Genomic DNA, 18,552 nt, shown 5'->3' with positions numbered 1-18,552 from the left:
TTCAGGAAGTGCATACGTCATTCGTTGGGAACAGAAATCTTTACATTATTGTGCCTGATAATTTGTAGTTGATTTCCCTGTTCTTACTGCAACCTGTTGAAGTTTCACGTATTCAACTTTTCCAGTCATTACTGCCAGCTACTGAAATCTTGTGTTCAGCTTCTTCAGAGATACTGTAAATACTTTTGTTAAATTACAAAAGACAGACTAAATTATTAAATTATTTTAAAGAGCATGAGAGATTTCAAGAGGGCTATTCAGTTTATAATATGAGATAAAAATATATGAACATTTCATTCATTTTCATAATCCAATTTTCAAATTCAATTTAATTTATGGCTTAAGACTTTAATACTCAATTAAGAGCAGTAAGATTGTGAAGGACGCCACTTTTTTCTGTAAACATGCATTACATTGATTATTTTGTGTGTGTTAACAGAGTTTCATTTAAAGGGGCTTATCACAGTTTTACAGTTTAATAAGGAATACAGTCTGTATCCAATAATTAAAATAACATAACGTTCATCAGTCTGAATGGCCTCTCTTCTTAACCTAGAAATATTGTGTGGAAAATCATCATGAAAATTCCTCCAGATGGTATTCCTATCTAAGTTTTACTTTGCACAGTCATCAACAGATTATCTGGCAGTTTTTCATAGTATGAAATTTGATCAGGAGAGAGGTAGTTCCCCTCTCAAAATGGGATGAGGATTGAGTGCAGAAAGGATTTCCCTTTGTTTTTTCAGCTGGCAATCCAATCTTGTTTTGTTTTGCTGTTATTATTAAAACTGACGTTTTCTTCTCTGGCATGCAAAGTTGCCTCTACCAATCAATCCCTCGTGATAACCTTTCTTTTTCTTATCATTGGTCATTAGGCTTACAATGTGCCTAGGATTGTCACTGAAGAGGTACGTCATTATGAATAGAAATGAGCTACAGTGGGAAAATATTGAGAAAAATTTGAAGATCCAAAACCAAGAGAGGTGTTTGCTATTGTTTATTATACCAATCACAGCAACACGGAACTTGTTCTGCTTCTCTTTTTGTTCATGTTAATGAAACTACTTCTCTGATGTTTTTATATAAAATACACTTACAAATCTGGAATGTAATTTTGATTCCATTAAAATCATTATTTTTTCACTGGTCTTTTTGCTTTCAAGATTTCAGTCTTTGGATTTTTCTTCAGTATTATTCTGATAGCAAGCCAACAAATTGCAAACTATTCTCTTTGGTCACTGCTCAGGTACTCAACTGGACTAAGGCTAATTATGAAGAAAAAAAAAAAGTTTCAACATATTTGTATTTCAGGGCTCACTCAAGGTCTGAGAACCGCTCTTTGCATGATAACAGAAGTGATCACTCACTTGCAGAAATTCAATAATATACTAAGAAAGTCATTCAGAAGTCTTTAAGTATGTAGAAGAAATTGATTTCATAACCATAGGGAAACTATGACTTCCAGGAGACCAGTTTGTCCATTTACTTTATTTCTACCTGAGGAAGGGAGGAATGGGAAAGCGTGTTAGCCCATTGTCCTCTACATTAAAAACTCAGGTTCCTTGCTAACTTTCTTATTTCTCCTGCTGGCTATTTTTTTTCATGTAAGTCTAATGAACACAATTAGCCTGTTTACTATCTTTATTTCTAATACCTATCAATATTTTTTGTTGTGATTATTTCACTTTGTTGGCTTCAGACATTTCTTCTTCATTTTTCTTCATTACTTTCTCTCCCAGCTCCACAGAGTTAGTTTAGGGTTTGCAAGCCACTGTGATTTTTGTTGAGCAAAGTTAAGGTGTACAGATGAGTCATGTTTTACACACTGAAAAGGAAAGAGCATGAGAGCATCCTGTGTACCTGTTGTAGAGCATTACATTTGCCTCCCTTCATCTTCACCAGTCTCATTTGCAGCATTAGTGAGCTTTGTCGTGGTTACAACAGCCACAACGTTAACACTCATTCAGTTCTATTGCTCAGGGATTTGCACAGCTCTCCAGGATTCAAAGCAAGGAAGGTGATCCAAAAGTATAGAGCACTTTATGTATTGTCTATTAAAGAGTTAAGTGAGACATTTCGATATACATCTTATCAGAGCAAAAGAACAAGCTTAACCATTTAAGTCAGTATATATAAAATGTGTTAAAGGCAACTTTTTCTTCCAAACACAAAAGCTGTGGGACTCATTATCCTCAGGAGTACAAGGAGGAGTATATGTTAGGCATAAGAACTAAGTAAGGCAAGCTGAACAAGTCACCTCTCTTGGTTCAAATCAAAGGCCAACTCTTACTCATGTAATCTAAGAGGAAACTCCTTTTATAGGTGTTTTATCACCCTGTGAGTTGTATTTTGTTTTCCCTCTGAAACATCAAGCATTACTCACAGGTTAAGGATCAGTTAGTTACACCAGTCTGACCAGTAGTGCTATGTTTTGGGGGATGACAAGAAATTCTGAACCTTACAAGGATTTTACTCCAACTTGGGGCACTGTCTGGCTATCTGACTGACTCCCATCTCTGGAGTTTTATAAAATCCATATTACCTGCACCTCCTTAGTTTGAGTCCATTCATCAGCCCCTTTTATTATGAGGGTAAAATCCCTCTCAAGGTCTGTGTAGGATTTTATAACTGCAGAGCCTGGCCTAAAAATATAGTGGCCACAGTTAGATGAATATGCAGAGTCGGGATCTATATGTTAGCAGCTGCTGAACTGAATTTTCAAAATGGCATCTGAGCAAACAGGCAGTTCTGTACTTGTCTGTAGGTTGTAAATGCACAGTAAAGGAAGTGATTTTATCAGAATTGCCTCTTGCACTATTTATTATCTGTTATTCTTTGAAGATCTACTTCATCAATTAAAATAGTGAAATAGAAAAAAAAATACTGAAACACATAAGCTTAGAAAAATTACAAGATTTCTTTCAGTTCAGTCAATGGTGTTTCATATACTTTACAAATAATGAGACATCCTATGAAATTAGAAAATATTTAGATTATTTACCTATTCTCTAATCCCAAAGGAAGTAGCACAACAAATTCCTTCTGTATCTCAGTAATCCATGCTTCATTTGAGAGTATGACAAGAATATGCTGGGACAGTTGAGTTGCTAAGCGAACCCTTGTGCTATGCTTTATTTCACAGCTGAGCCTTTAGAGTTCTTCAGCTCCCATCTACAACTCCCTCAAATAACTGTTGAGCTGAGAAGATTAAAGAGAGCTACTATCAACCCGGTAGTACAGACTCTAATTGAAAATAGTTGAACACATAAAATCTTCCATCATAAAGGAACACTTACCAGGGCCCAGAAGAACAATGGCAATTGGAATAGTTCTGAAATGGATGAACAACAGAAAAACACAGCAGCTATGAATGCAGCAAAGGGAGAGGTAGTCAGGACCAGGGGTAGGGACTGGACTTGAAGGTCCAGAACAAAAATAATGCCTGCAGTCAGTGGAATGTCAGAGCCCCAGTCCAGACCTTTTATGGCCAGGAGGGTGATAAATATAGCAGCAAAGAGTGAGAGAGACAGAGACAGATACCGATACCCTGTGCTATCTCTGTGCAAACACATGATGACAGCAGTGTCAGGCTGAGCATTCTCCCTTTTAAATATCTTCCATAAAATCAGCATAAAATCAGCATGCCAATTTAAAATTATTTATAGAATTTTTTCCTTAGTTAAATCAGCTTTAGGAAACCAAACAATATGTCATGTCATGATCCAGAGAGTAGGAAATATCAGTCTCTATATTGACCTTTGCCATGGTGCAAGAATATTAATGTTTTATGGATTAATTTTTTTATGCCATGCCACAGTGCATGTAACAGATATTTCACAGCTTAATGACAGACAACCTATTGAAGTAATTAGCAGCAAAACTCTATAAAGCCATACAACATGTTACAGTTCAATAAAAATGTACTTTCCTTGCTCTGTTGATAAGATGTTACATTTTTATCATCTTATTTAAATAAAATACTAAATTAAGAACATGACCTCATGAGGTATTTAAATAGATACATGTATAACCAAAGTAATTCTAAGACCCAACTTTTTGTTTCTGAATGAAATAGTGTTATTTCTAGGGATAATGAAATGGGCTTTTTTTTCACTTTGGTCACAACATTTTGGCACAGAAATGCACGTGACCCAATGTAATGGCTAAATTGCATGAGAACATTTTTTGTCATTTGGAAGAGGGTTTAATTTGTGAAACTATGCTGTGACTTCATTGTAAATAAGTATTTTGCTCTGCAGAGGACATTTAGCTTTCAATACAAATGGTTATTCCACTTTTATCTTGCACATTTGCATTGTCAGGAATGTTAACCCAAAGTTCAGCTGTAGCCACTTCCACCACACCTACCATACAACACAGCTGAAAGCTTTCCAGATCTTCCTCTTCTGCTGTGGTCTCTTACATGGAACCACAGGCAGAAGGTCTGGATGAGACCAGCTGCCCCAGGCTTTTCTGAACCATGGTTCACTGGTATCCTCTTCCTTACCTCACCTACCATAAATCCACCTGAAACCTGTTGATTTAACTTACTAGCTAGTAGTTCCTTGGGTAGCTGCTACCTCCTGCCTTGTGCTATGCCGTGGAGTAAGTTCACACACTTCATCTTCTGCATGGGAGCTGCTTACCTACATCAATTGTAAAGCCTAAGAAGGTATGGACAGAAAAAAAAAAAAAAAAAAAAAAAAAGGTGTACAGCCATACGAACTTTGTCTTGGCTCAGGCAACTGGCTGAATGGAGAACTAGAACTCTAATATAAACTCTTCTTCCCCAGGTTTCTGCACCAATGGCAGCTCCACTGATCTACAGAGTTTGGGCTGTAATATATACTTTTAATTAGAGAAGGTGAGAGACTCCTGAATTGTGTTACGGACTCCACACCTTCACAGCGGGTCATTTGCAAAGGCACATTAAAAGACTTAATGACATACTAATTTCTTTTGAAATTTTCAGAGAGATGTAGAGAAATTAAACCAATTAAGCATCCTGGTTTTTTCCTTTCATTGCAATAGAATTTGTATAGATCACAGGTGAGATATGAAAATCTGAATAACATTTTCAGTGTTTTTCCAGGTATAACAATATTACCGAGTGCCATTTTTTAGATTCTGTGCTGATTTTGTTTATTATGTAAATAAAATTGAGATAGAGTATGGCAGCAAAATCTTTTAGGTTCTTGAAATACTTTGGCACTTAAATTTATGCACTTTTATATGCCTATAAAATGAGATAATATCCATAGCTAATTTTAAACCACTTAACTCCCATTTGAATATCAAAGTGCATGTTTCAAAGCACTTGGAGCTCTGTAAATCTTAGAATCCCTGCAGCACTGTGTATCCACATCTATTTAGTCGCACTGGTCCTAGGAGAGAGACTCCAGAAATTGTAGTTCAGTCTTCGTCTAATTAGAATTACATAGTGCCAGGGACCTGTTTGCTTTTCTGAATGGGAAAGCTGGGGGATAAATTTAGAACTTGACACAGCAGGAAAAAAATAGCTTTCTAGGCTGTTTGTCTGATTAAGTTTTAAGAGCTACAGGACGCTGTAGCTGTGAGCACTAGTAGAATTCCACAACATCCAAATCCATCTCTTTCAACAGAATCACAGAATCATCTAGGTTGGAAGAGACCTCCAAGATCATCGAGTCCAACCTCTAACCTAACACTAACAGTCCCCACTAAACCATATCCCTAAGCTCTACATCTAAACGTCTTTTAAAGACTTCCAGGGATGGTGACTCCACCACTTCCCTGGGCAGCCCATTCCAATGTCTAACTCTTTCGGTGAAGAAGTTCTTCCTAACATCCAACCTAAACCTCCCCTGGCGCAACTTAAGCCCATTCCCCCTCGTCCTGTCACCAGGCACGTGGGAGAACAGACCAACCCCCACCTCGCTACAGCCTCCTTTGAGGTATCTGTAGAGAGCAATAAGGTCATCCCTGAGTCTCCTTTTCTCCAGGCTGAACAAACCCAGGACCCTTCCAACAGGGAAGGGTCCTAAATAAAACTACCAAAATATTTTTTGGAAGGCAGAGATTTTGAGCATGTAGATTGTCTTCTGGAATTTATTTTCAAACCTGGGTCCAATTTTCTGAATGGATTCCCCTCTCCCCCAAAAAAGGAGGTCTTAGTCTCCAACTAAAGTCAATCTCGGTTTCATTTTATTCTGCTTTCTTGTGTGATGACCTGGTGCTCTTGTTTCTCAATCCATGCTGTAGGACAAGTTTCCTACATTTAAAGCAAGCTCAGGTTTGGAGACTCAACAAAATGGAACTGCAACAGCTAAAGATACTTCAAAGACTGGAAAATATATAAATTTGCTAGACAAGATTAGTCCAGTAGCTAGCAGCAGATAGTTCAGGAAAATATGCAAGAAACCACACAGTGGAGGGTTTTGCAGCATCCTTTCCAAGAGGATGTTTCCCCTTAGCATTTGTAGTTTATCAGATATTTTATAATCTTATAACCCTGGGATGTAGTTTAGTGATGGGACTTGGTACGTCAGGTTGATGGTTGGACTTGATGATCTTGAAGATCTTTTACAACCTAGATGATTACAGGATTCTATGATTCTATGTCTTATAGGAGAAGCTGTGGTTGCTTAATGAAGTCCTGTAGTTTAAAAAAAGTTAAGATTTGGAATACCTGTCCACGGCTTCGAGTAAAACTTCTGAATTTGGTATAATGCTAATCCTAAAGTGAGCATAATTTTTACTAGCTCTCTGAAAATCAATTTGAATTTGGTTATTTAATAAGCTGTCAAAAGTTACTAGTTCCCATCTGTGTTTTTCTTGCTATAGCTTGATCCTGGCTGCCTACCAGAAGCTGTCAATGTCCTATTAGCACATACGTGCCTGTTCCTCTGAAATCCTCCAGCAAAGCATGGCAGCCAGGTGACAGCAGTCTTCCCCCAAAATGTTTGGAAAGGAACAGAGAACCAAAGTCTTATTTCATCGTTTCTAACAACTGGGATTCAGAGCTCAGCTTTTGGTAACTGAAACAAGCCATAAGATCAACCACCAACAGTGACACAACAGGAATCCTCATCTAGCAAAAGCAACTCTTCCAAGTCATTTAGTTGCACCAAATTTCCAATGTGCTCTCCCAAAATACTGTGCTTGTGATGAAAAATAATTACTTCTGGATGTTTTACCTATACATCTTTGCACTATTCCCAGCATCTGAGCTGCAGTAAGGTTCAGTGAGAGACATGCACTGTAAGGGCAACAGACATATCCAAACCCCACTGTCTGCTCCCACGGGAAAGAGACCATGAATTCACTGCAAAGACACAAATTTCTGTAAATGGATGTGATGGAATTAAGAGGGGGTGCCAAAAGAAGCCTCTAGGAAAGGAGGGCTTCAGCTCTCCTCCTCTGCCTCCACCAGCAGCTGGTTTAGAAAACAGAACATTTCTTTTTCCTGATAACAGCTGTGACAAAGTGTAGATTTATCCAAGGCAGATTTAACTAGCTATATACAGCACCAGTGCTGGTGTAGCACTGGCAACACAATGCTCAGCAAAACACCTTTTTACCTGCTATTTACTCAGCTGATCAGTTTGGGGTGAGTATTTCAGTCAGCCCTGATCTCTGTGCTGCTGAAGGTGTACAGCTAGCAGAAATGAAGTAGTTAGTCTAAAGTGCTCACATATATATCTCTAGGTGATGGCCATGTGGACATATCCTTAACTATTTCTTCAGTGCAAGAACGTAAGGACGTCAAGACTCTATTACACCCCAGATGATGCTATACAATGAGTCATATTGCAAATGCACATGCTGAAAACAACGAAAAAGATTACTGACCTAGCACAAAGAGTGCTGCTATTAAGTGAAGACACTGTGCTTATACAGCCTTATCTCTGTCCCTTTTATCTGACTGCACATTTATTCTTCCTATCACAGCACATCCATATTATTTAGGTCTGCTGCTCCTTCCTTCTTCTCGGGCTATTCTTAAAATCCCCACTCTTGTTTATTTTTCATCTCCACATTTTGACCTCAAAACACCATTCTACATGCTCATGCTGCTGGTTGCAAATTGAAGCAAACTATTTAACCATGATATTTGGCGTGCATTATTTGTTTCTAGAAATTTATGTAAAAAGCTATCAATGTACACGCTGTCAAACAGGCAAGTGGTATCCCAGGGGCTCAATTTATGAAACGTTAAATAAGATCTTAAAAGGCTGAGATATATCGTGATATAGCACAAACAAGTTACATGCCAGCCATTTTTGTTGTGCAACAAATTGTTGTTCAGCTGGGATAAAAATATTTCTGCTAAAAATCTTTGCACTGTATATTTTAAACTGAAGACTTTTGCATTTGAAGAATTTGTGGTCTTTTTTGTGTTATTGTTTTTGCGTTTTTTTTTTTGTTTTGTTTTGTTTTTTTTAACCTATTTTGTAAATTTCTAAATAAAAATTTTCTGAAAATTGGGCCATAAAGATTTTTTGTTTTTCCATAGAGAAAATCAGGAAGGAAGACTACAGATATATATTACATTTCTTTTAAATCATTTTTATTTTAAAGAGTCTTTTCTTCAAAAACATCAAAGATCAGTCTAGCAGACAAAGAAAACAATTTCATGTGGAACCTAAAAGAGAACCCAGCTGCAACATAATGGTTTGTGACAGGAAAAACTGATACACTTTGTGCTTGTGGGTCCTGTTCTTGCAGCCACCAGCTTTTCCAAAGTACTAAGTAAACATGGGTTGGAGGAACCATGCTGGCAGCTCCCACAGACGAGAAGCTCTGCTTAGTGTCATTGGTAGGCTGAAGCAAAACCATTCTGAGCAGTGGATTAAAAATTAAAATAAAATAAAATAAAATAAAATAAAATAAAATAAAATAAAATAAAATAAAATAAAATAAAATAAAATAAAATAAAATAAAAATAAAATAAAATAGACCCTTGAGGATGTGATTAACTTCCTGATCTTTCCTGGTTTCTGAAAAAACAAGCTCACCTAGTGACTGTGCTAGGTGAGCACACCCCTCCCCACCCAATTTGCTGGCCCACTTGGTAATTCAGTACTGCTCCCATTACCAAACCATAGGAATTTGGGAAACTTTCCCAGCCTGTAACCATCACTCCAGCATGTTACCCACCACATTACAATTCATCATTATAATCAAAACACTTTGGTTTGTATTTCTTCTTTCCTTATAGTGGTTTTTGCTTTGTTATCCTGTGCTCTTCCTTTATTCTTTTTTCTTCTCTATTTTTCCTCTATTTCCTTTGAGTATTTTGCTCTTCACAGGATCTTAGTATTGCTCTACTGCACAAAACACTGATTTCTAAATTTTCCCTACGCCATAGGCAATTGCTATTTAAAACAATACACCAGCAGCAACACAATTTCTAATTCTAGCTCTGCTTCAGTTGTGGTTTTCAATCACACTTGCCTCTAATGAGTATGAACTGTGCGCAGCATAAGACCAGTCTTTTAAGCTAATCTGACTAGTCTGCATGTCTGAACTGCATAAGAGTGTGAATAAGAGTGGTTATTACTTTTTTTTGGACTGTAATTACATGCTTGGAACAATATTAAATTGCCAAGAAAGTCATTGCTTGTCTTAAACAGAAAATCTCTCTTGGAAAAAAATAAGCCTATTTAGAAGTGAAGGACTGAGAAATTGGTCGTATTTTTTAGTACAATAGGATCACTGATACTAGACAGATGACAAGTGTCCCATCACTTCTGCATACAGTAAAGTACAACCAAATGGCAATTTCAGTCTACAATGAGAAATGCAGGAAGAGAAAAGAATTCAGGTTGGAAGGGATCTGGGAGGTCTCGTGTCGAACCAAAGCAGTGCCAGCTGCAAGGTTGTCCAGGGCTTTGTTGAGCTGGGTCTTGAAAACCTCCAGTGGTGGTGCCTGCACGACCTCCATGCACAACCTGTCTTTGTCCCTGGCTCTTCTAACAACTGAGACACAGGAGCAGCATCCCTAGGTGTTAGCTGACTATATCTTTGGTTAATGAAATGGGCAATTTCCTTGAAAATAGAAGTTCAGCCTGGCTGCTCATGCCAGACAGGAGGTTTCTCCTAAAATGTAAAAATTGACATCTGGGCTGCCTCTGGGTACAGATAGCTCTGGGGAGGGTCACTGCTCCCCTGCTAGGCTGTCATGAGGGCTCACAGAGCTACAAATGTTGAATATTCACAGGCACGTGATGTCCAGAAACATGTGCAGGTCTTCAGCTGCGTGCCCAGATAGAGGATGTGGACATGAGAAAGCAGCAGTGACCTTTCTGCAGGTTCTGAAAGAGCTCAATACTAATCCAAAGAAGCCGGAGTGGTTTCAGGAGCTTAATGACCCACAGGAAGGAAGCTTCATGCTGGGTGATGCCAAGGGAAGGTCACTGATAATGGTCATCAATGCTAGGGAAAAGCAAATCTGTATTTATGTGATTTATCATTGGAAGCACAGATACAGCAAGCTGGAAGAAGACAGGGCTGTGGTCATGATAGCCATTTCGAATTTGAATCAGCTCACTAAAATTGCTGAATAACATTAATTTTCAGAGTACTGCATCTCCAAACTGTGTGTATAATTAATAAATCAGTATTCTGAATGTAAGCTAGGACTAGCTAATCAAGCCCACATTTTTTACCATAGCTCAGTGAAAACTGCTGACAGCAACATTGATACTCACAATCTTTAGCAAACATAACGATGGCATATTTGTTTTTCAGTTTTTCTTTCCAAGTGTCAGATACAAGGACAGCATTATTTCACTGAAAATAACTTTACAGTAATGAGCAAAGAGAAACCAACTGTACAGAGCTATTTAGTTTCAGTCCTTTCTCAGCTCTGGTTACAACAAGCTTACACCAAGCTTACAACAAGCTTGCAATGTCTTGGAATTCAACTCATTTTACCTAGGAGAAGCAATTGCCTGGAAAAGCAACTCTTAAGAATCACAAAGTGTTTCAGGTAAGAAAAACTCTACCTCAGTGTGCTATTATTTGAGATGTAGTATTCAGGATGTTTGTGAACGCTGCTCACTGGGTGAACTGCATGTACACGTAATTAACAGCCAGCTTTTAATAATGGTGGATGTGAAGTTAACAGGGAATTAAAGGTTCATCCACCATTGCCACAACCTGGGCAGCCAAGCGTAGGGCTGACAAATCTGAAGGGAAAACAACACTGCAGGGACATAGTCCCAGAGAATGGTACCAGGAGGGCCTGGGCACAGGACAGCTTTCAAGTCACAATCACCTTCCTAATGCAGAGCTAATTCTTCTTCTGGAAGGGGTTTTTCTGCTACCTTGCTCAATAGAGCAGGTCTGCCCCCACTCAATGCCAATGTTTTACCCTCACTGGCAAAGGCAGCTGTTGCAATTATCTGCAACAACTGGAAGGCTGGGACCCTCCTTGCTTTGCATAGTTTTCTTTTGCTCAGCTAGAGCATTTTTGCCTTTCTGACAAAAAAATGTCCTTGATTCTATTGTCCTCATGCACTTCTTTTGTGATTAGCATTAGCTGTGTCAAGTTCGAGAAGCTGGAGAGATACCAGCATTGTGATTTTTGTCTCTGAGTCCCAGAATTGTTCTGATGAACGTATTATAAAAACCTTTGTCTGAATATGTTCTAACTGTTTGATCTTTCTGTTGCTGGAAGTGAGCTGGCAATGAGGCAGAGAAGTCTCTTTTGCCCAAGTGCTTTCTGCTTTTGAACTGCTTATAACTACTGTTCCCCCAGCACTCGTATCCTGTGAATTAAAACAGGCTGGATGAGTAATTCCCTTCCAGAGAATGCACACAGAGGGCTGCATCTTTTGTCGGTAGGCATGCCCAGTGCACGGTCCTCAAATGCCTGCTCACATAACTGCAACACAATCTCTTCATCAGCAGAGATGCCCCTCTGCGTGGCCTGCTAGGCTGCTAACTCCAGCAGATACAATTCCTAATCTTTATATCTCCCCTAAGAAAAACAATGGAGGGGAGTTAGGCTCTCGAATTATTATCTCAATATGCAGGCACTCTTTAGCTTAATTAGGAACACCATTACAGATAAAAGCATAATCTTTGTAGGAATAATTAGAACAGCGACAGGGACCCACAGCACTCAAGGTTATTAGATAAAGTTAGAAGAACGTGGGGTCTGGTTTTGTTCAGATGATCCGCTGCTTTATACAGCTGATGCCAGCCCCTGGGCTGAATGTGCACAGCAGGAAATATAGGGTGTATCTTTGTTTGCTATTTATAGCCGCATGGAAAATCAGAGAGGAAGCGTTTTTCCACTCAATGTGTTTTATTTTCTGTGAGATGGTCCAAACTGGAGCCCATCTGTTGGCCATTCATCACCTACTACCACTCCTTTGAAGCTCAGCCACAGTGACTGTATTTGCTTTCGCAAAAATAAAAGATTTCTTTTATTTAGACGTCACTTCAGCTCTGGCCAAAGGCCAAAGAAAATTAAAGCTAGCTACATGGAGAGATCAAACTGAATAGTTCAAGGCTATTTCCATCTTCTGTGGGTTTAGGAATTAAAGTTTGGGGTTGCTTAACTTGCAGAGGCTGCACTTCTTGAAAGTTTCAGTTTCTGATGGGATTTTGCAAAAGATCTTTGCAATTAATCCACACCAGGGGAAAAGCAGCAATATTTTGGGACTAGAAGCATAATATCCTTAAAGATTTTTGTCATCTTTTTCTTGTATTTATCTATGTTTCATGAAGAAGCAATTTTCATCAAGCCTGACAGAGGCACCTTGGAATTCATTTATTTACCATTATCTCTGCAGGTCTCAAAGTGTCGTTAAAATAAAATACACAATGCATATTTTTTCAGCTAATATCAAATTTCTCTGATTTTGCATATGGAAAAATGTTAATTTATTAAGCACACCACAGCATTTTACATTTTCCACCAAAAAAAAAAAAAAAAAAAGAAAAAAAAGAAAAAATCTCTGCCTAAAATCCCATGTTTGAGGTTTCTCCATATAGGGGTGTGTGCTATGATCACAGGCAGGCAGCTGGATCCTCAGCCACGGGCTGCAAGCTCTGTCTATGTCCAAGAATAGCCCTGCAAAAGATATTAGTGGCTTCCCAATTCAGGGCGGATTTTCCGCTACCCTCCTGCATCTGCTTAAAATTTCACTCGTCTGTAATTGTCCTCCTGGGACCGGTATGGTGGCTGCCAGGGGAAACGCAGGGGAAATGTTCCCTCCCCTAAAGCTTATGGGGACTTGCAGCTGCGTGATGACTGCTGGAGGGTTCCTAGCAGCTGATGATCAGTCCCAGAAACGCCTGGTGGAGCAATTCATTTTTTTGCTGCTGGGTTGTTAATAAAGAGGGGAGCGTGTCTGCGTGCTAGCACGGCTGAAGTGAGCAGCCTCTGGTCTCCTGAACCCACTGCCTGTCCTAGCAAGGCAGCATCTCTCCAGTCCAGCCCAGGAGCAGTGGGAAAACCAGCCTGTTTGATCTTAAGCAAGGGAGCAGAGCTCCTTGTTCCTCCTCGTAGCTGCTCCATGCTGTGCGATGAGGGCTGGGCAAGCAGAGTCTGGTGGGAAGAGCTGGGCAAGGCTTCAAAACTTCCAAAGGGGAAAATAGGAACTTGGCCTGTGTTATTCCTCAAAATGGTTACAGGGGGAGGAAAAGGGGGAAAAAAAGGATTTCATTACATCTGTCAGATACCCCTAGGAAGCCTTTTTTGGGGGGAACATGGTCATGGAACATCATAGAACATCAGCTGTTCTGCAATGGCAGAGCATCATCAAACAGCCCAGGTCAGCAAGGAGCTCAGAAAAACATCAGGTCCAACTTTTTGTGCACAAGGGAGCCCAGCTGAGATCATCTAGGAGTCTGCCCAAACACTTCTTGAAAACCTCCAGTGACGGGGACTCCACCACCTCCCTGGGGAGGTTGCTCCAGTGACTAATCTCACTGTAAAAATATATATATTTTTTTCTTATATCAAGACAAAGCCTCCTGTGTAACTTGTAGCCCTTGTCCCTTATCCTGTCTGTGTGACTCCTTATGAAGAGAGAGCCCCCATCCTCTTTGTAGCCACCCTTTAAGTATCAGAGTACTGTGATGAGGTCCCCTTAGTCCTCTCTTCTCCAGGGTGGAAAGACCTAACTCCTTCAAAGTTTCCTCACAGCCCTTTGATAATCTTTACGGACCTCCTTGGGACCCTCTTCAGTCTGCCTGTGCCTTTTTGAATAGTGGGGGCCAGAACTGGACACAGCACTCCATGTGCAGCCTGACAAGCACTGAGTAGAGTGGGACGAACACATTTCTATCGGCTACTAAAGCCCCTAGGGATGCAGCCCCGGATCTGATTTTCCTTCATTGCTGCAGAAGTGTGCTGCTGACTCACATTCAGAGATATGAAGCACATATCTCTGTGTCTCAGTGCTAACTTTTCACATTTGAGTTTCCACAGTCACTGCAAAACAATTTTTTCGATTCCACCCACCATTTGCAACCAGCTCCCGTTCTCCACTATCACCCCGGAGCCGTGGCGCGCTGTGTCAGGTTACGGTTTGGGGTGGGGTGTTTGGAAAAGGATCGTGCTTTCCCTTATCCCCACCTTCAGCTGGAGCAGTCGGGTCACGTTACAGGTGCCATTTCACCTTATCATTTGGCTTCTGGCCTCGGGGCCGCATTCATGCGTAAAATGGCCAGAGACTTAATACTTCGTGTTGTGAGGCGAGATTTCCTTTGGAAAGGCACAAAAGCTGGCTCTCTCAACAAGGGCTTCTGAGATGTTCTCTTAGCTCATCAGTGGAAAAAATCATATTTCCTTCAATACCTGGCTACAGGAAGCCCAGTGTCCTGGACACAGGCAGAACATCCAGATAATGCTCAGTGGGATAGGCTTACACATAGGAAAAATTAAAAATATTTGGGTTTAAATGCATTTAAGTCTTCCATCAGTTCTTCACTGAGTCTCCCAGGAACATTTGTTACCTAACCTGGACACAGAATTGACAGAAGCCTAGCTCACTGGCACACCTAACATGGGAAGCCTGTTCTTTCTGACCAGGGCTTTTTTAGTGAGTGCAGTGGCTATGAAGGCACTACCAGCTTAAGCAGCGAGAAGCCATGGTGGATCCCATGTGAACAGTCTGTGATACTTTTCTGGAGCTACACAAGGGAGAGAAGCAGATATTCCTAACCCTAACACCAACATCCACGTGTTCTTTTGGGATATTGAGGTAGACTTGAACTAGCAAGCACGGCTACAGAATGAAGGTGAACCTAGAGCTTTGTGAAGCAGGGTTTAGTTTGTGGTGTTCATTTGCTCGTTTTTTTCATTGTGGTTTGTTCATTTGCTCAGTGCTGTCCATGTGTTCATTTCATCAGTGCTTGCTGAAAAGGGTTCATAAACTACGACTTCTCCGTTGGCTTTCAGGTTTGAATGAAACTCACCCCAGATCTCATTTTTTCCAGCTCTTGGCTTACTCTAGACCATCTGTTTTCATATACCTTCCAAGCACTTGGATGTTTTATTCAACACAGATTTATTCAAAATTTCCTTCTGGCTCGTTCTAAATTCAATCCAGGCTCACAGGAAGATTTGCAAACCTTTTTCATGTTGTAGGTGAGCTCTGGTGCATCACGCTCCTGCAAGTGCCCCTGCTTGAAAACAAGTAGTCTAATTCTGTTAAACAAGTAGGAAATGAATTTACCATAGATGTTGTTAATTGCTATGATGTTGCTGCTGTTACTGCATTGTCACTTTGATTGCAGTACCATAAAAGAGAATGCTTTCCATCCCAGGAAAATAAATAAATAAACAAACAAACAAACAAACAAACAAACAAATAAATAAATAAATAAATACTGAGCTGTCCATAAAGTGAGCAGGCACTGATTCATCCAGGCTGTACTGAAACCAGAGAAACCGCTCAATGTTTCCTCGCAGGTGAAAACGCGACGTCTCGTTTCGCATAGCGTTAATAGCTATGAAAACAAAGTTCTTGGAGAAGTTTCTGATGTATTTAAGGCTTGAAGACCTCCTTAAGTTTCTTACTAAGAAGTAATTAATAGCACAGAAGCAGAGCAAAGAGGCCCTGCTGTAGTAAAGCAGGATTCCCACTGTGTAAAACATCCAGCAGTTTCTACTGATAGGGAAGATGCCTATCCCAGCCATTTGAAGAACCCAGAAGCATCCCAAGGGTCACCTCCAGGAGCCCACTGCCCACGTAAGGTCTCTTCCACTTTCCTTCCTGGGCCACAAGAGCATGTAGCCCAACATCAATTTAATTTGACAACATCCCTTGCCGTGTGCCACACAGCACACCCAGCTTGTCTCCGGGCTTTCTAACCAAATTACGAGCTCCCCTTGCTGGCTGCAGCTGGTATCGGCCGCAAGGCGGGCAAGAGCCCTGCTGGGAGGACCTGCTGCTCCCCATCGGCTGGGCTGGGATGATGCTTTTAGACTTAGACGACACAAACATGCCTGATGCTGAGCCTGAGCCACATCTCAGGGTCTGAATTCTAAGTCACAGTGAGCCTGCAGCTTGCAAGCAGGCAAGCACTGAGCTCCTCAGCAGGGTTCTTGCACGATGGTGAGAAGGAGACTGCCAGGAGCGGGTCCTCCGAGCCCAGGTAGTTGGTGTGTGCCATGCTTGGTACACACCAAGTTGTCACAGAGCAGAATGGGCTTAGAGGATAGAAGGATTGGTATTCTTTTTACATCCAGTTACCTGCAGTTCCCAGTACGTGGCTTGACTCCTTAGGTTCAACACTAGAACCAGGTTTTGTCCCCAGCCAGAAGGACAAATCTCATTGACGTGTAATGCAAAAGACAAAAGGAGAAAGAGCTGCATTTGAAAGGTTAAAAAGAAACAAACATTTAGTCAAACTAAAAATGTTCCCGTAATATTGATCATGGCTGGAAAAATACTAATCACGTAGTCCCTAGGGAGAACAAGAAAGATAAATATAGGAGCTGGTGTCATGCAGTGTACCATAAACAAGCATTGCTGTATTATTATCCATTATTTTGTAGTTATTTCTGTTCAGCAGTACCAGAGGACTAACTCACTGCATAGACACAGCTGTTCAGCATGGACAGCCCACTGAAATGCTCTTTTTTAACACGTCAGACACTTTGGCCTTTTCTCTTTCTTTTCTGCGCTATTGTTCATGGCCTCGTGTTGTCTGAGAACAGTGGCTCAAGTTCAGCAGCACTTTTTGTTTGGTCTGTTCTCAAGTACATTGACGTCATCTTGCATTTTCAAAATGTTTCTTCACTTCACCTGTGGAACAGTAGCTCGGATGTCCCAGCAGGACAAGAGCAGGACATTTAATTGAGTTGTGCAAGAAATAAGCAGACAACAAGGATAAAGCAATTCGGCTTGCACAAAGCAAACAGCAGTGTCTGAGACTTCTCCTCATTATTTATTACAGTCTGCTGAAATTTGTAGCAGGTCGGAGCATATGCCTTCTTTCCCGACTGTCAGTATTGGTGACATAGTGTTGGTGGAACAATAGTCCTGCTTCCTTGATTTATTTTCCTCGTGTGTACCCATAATCCTACAATACTGCTGTTTACGTAACTGAATACTGTAAAAAATGTGTTCTCCTGACCTATGTTGCAAAAGTATTAAGCTTTTTTTTTTTTTTTTTTTTTTTTTTAATTGACTAATTTGGGAATTGTTTCGTTTCTAGACAAACAAAGAGGAATGCATTTGAAAAGCATTAGATGAGTTGGTAAACGCTTAGAGCAGGTAAATCATCTGCTTCAGGAGGGTGCTCAGCTTTTGTTCCTTTGAATGCCCTGAATCCCTCTGAATTATTTTTATTTTTATGAAACATGAGCTTCATTAAAGTATGTTTCTCCCAGTAAAATCCTCAACACATGGATAAAGAGACGTGACATTCTGGCCCTTTTATTCCACATGGCCAGGATCTTGCTGGCTGCAAGCTAATTTTGATAAATTTATGGAATTCATTTTAGGCTGTCATTGCCAGGCTGGTATGCAGTATGATCATTTCCATAGAGGGGAACTGTATTGCCTGTACATGGGATATACCAATTTATATGGAAAGCAAGGCGTAATTCAGTGTGAGAAGTTCCCAGAGCGTATATAAAGCAACAGTGGAGATCCTTGTAACAGTGGAGCATGAAAAGACAAGGCAGATGCAAAACACAGTATCAGTGAACAAGCAAGTCTAGGAAGCCAGACCCTTCCCCCCAAAAAAAAACACGACAGGGGCTCCCAAGCAGTGCCCACTACCCAAGAGAGGCACTCACCCAGCTGCCCCATTAATAGTGTACCTACTGCAGTGAGGCTACTCATTTACACAGAGGTGACACTAACCCAGAAGGAATAGCTTAAGTGTAGAGTATATTCAAGACTAAGTTTACAAGCAGCCTGGAAAACTCTCCATTAGGGGCATCTGGCCTCTGACAAAGTAGTAGGCATGTCACTTTTAGGTAGATTCTAAAGTTATTGAGAAATGTCCAAAGTCCAGAAGCTCGTAGGACTTTTGGAACTGTGCAAGTTTCTAAATCCCACTGAAGGCAGACTCCGAAACTTATTGAGAGCCATTTTA

General features: G+C 40.4%; 1 protein-coding gene and 1 long non-coding RNA gene across 7 annotated transcripts in view; one reads left to right on the top strand and one right to left on the bottom strand.

Annotated features, from left to right (window-relative positions):
- Positions 1 to 3,466, bottom strand: part of MYOM1 (myomesin 1) — a 78,853-nt gene extending 75,387 nt beyond the window's left edge. For 3 of the 6 annotated variants that reach the window (XM_027451992.3, XM_038174639.2, XM_038174638.2), the window contains exon 1: positions 3,297 to 3,466. The gene's annotated coding sequence lies outside the window, so the exon portion shown is untranslated. Of the gene's footprint in view, positions 1 to 3,001; positions 3,147 to 3,296 lie in introns of those variants that run through there. The other 3 variants (XM_038174640.2, XM_013094729.5, XM_038174637.2) reach the window with 2 other exon arrangements.
- Positions 3,467 to 4,374: 908 nt separating this feature from the next.
- Positions 4,375 to 8,360, top strand: LOC110351852 (uncharacterized). The gene is made up of 3 exons (XR_002399851.4): positions 4,375 to 4,672; positions 4,794 to 4,864; positions 6,823 to 8,360. It is a non-coding gene; the product is annotated as an uncharacterized lncRNA (long non-coding RNA).
- The last annotated feature ends 10,192 nt before the right edge of the window (positions 8,361 to 18,552 follow it).

This window comes from Anas platyrhynchos, chromosome 2 (genome assembly GCF_047663525.1).
Source record: "Anas platyrhynchos isolate ZD024472 breed Pekin duck chromosome 2, IASCAAS_PekinDuck_T2T, whole genome shotgun sequence".
Classification (NCBI taxonomy): Eukaryota; Metazoa; Chordata; class Aves; order Anseriformes; family Anatidae; genus Anas; species Anas platyrhynchos.
Note: the sequence above shows the minus strand (reverse complement) of the source record. Positions and strands in the feature narration are given on the sequence as shown.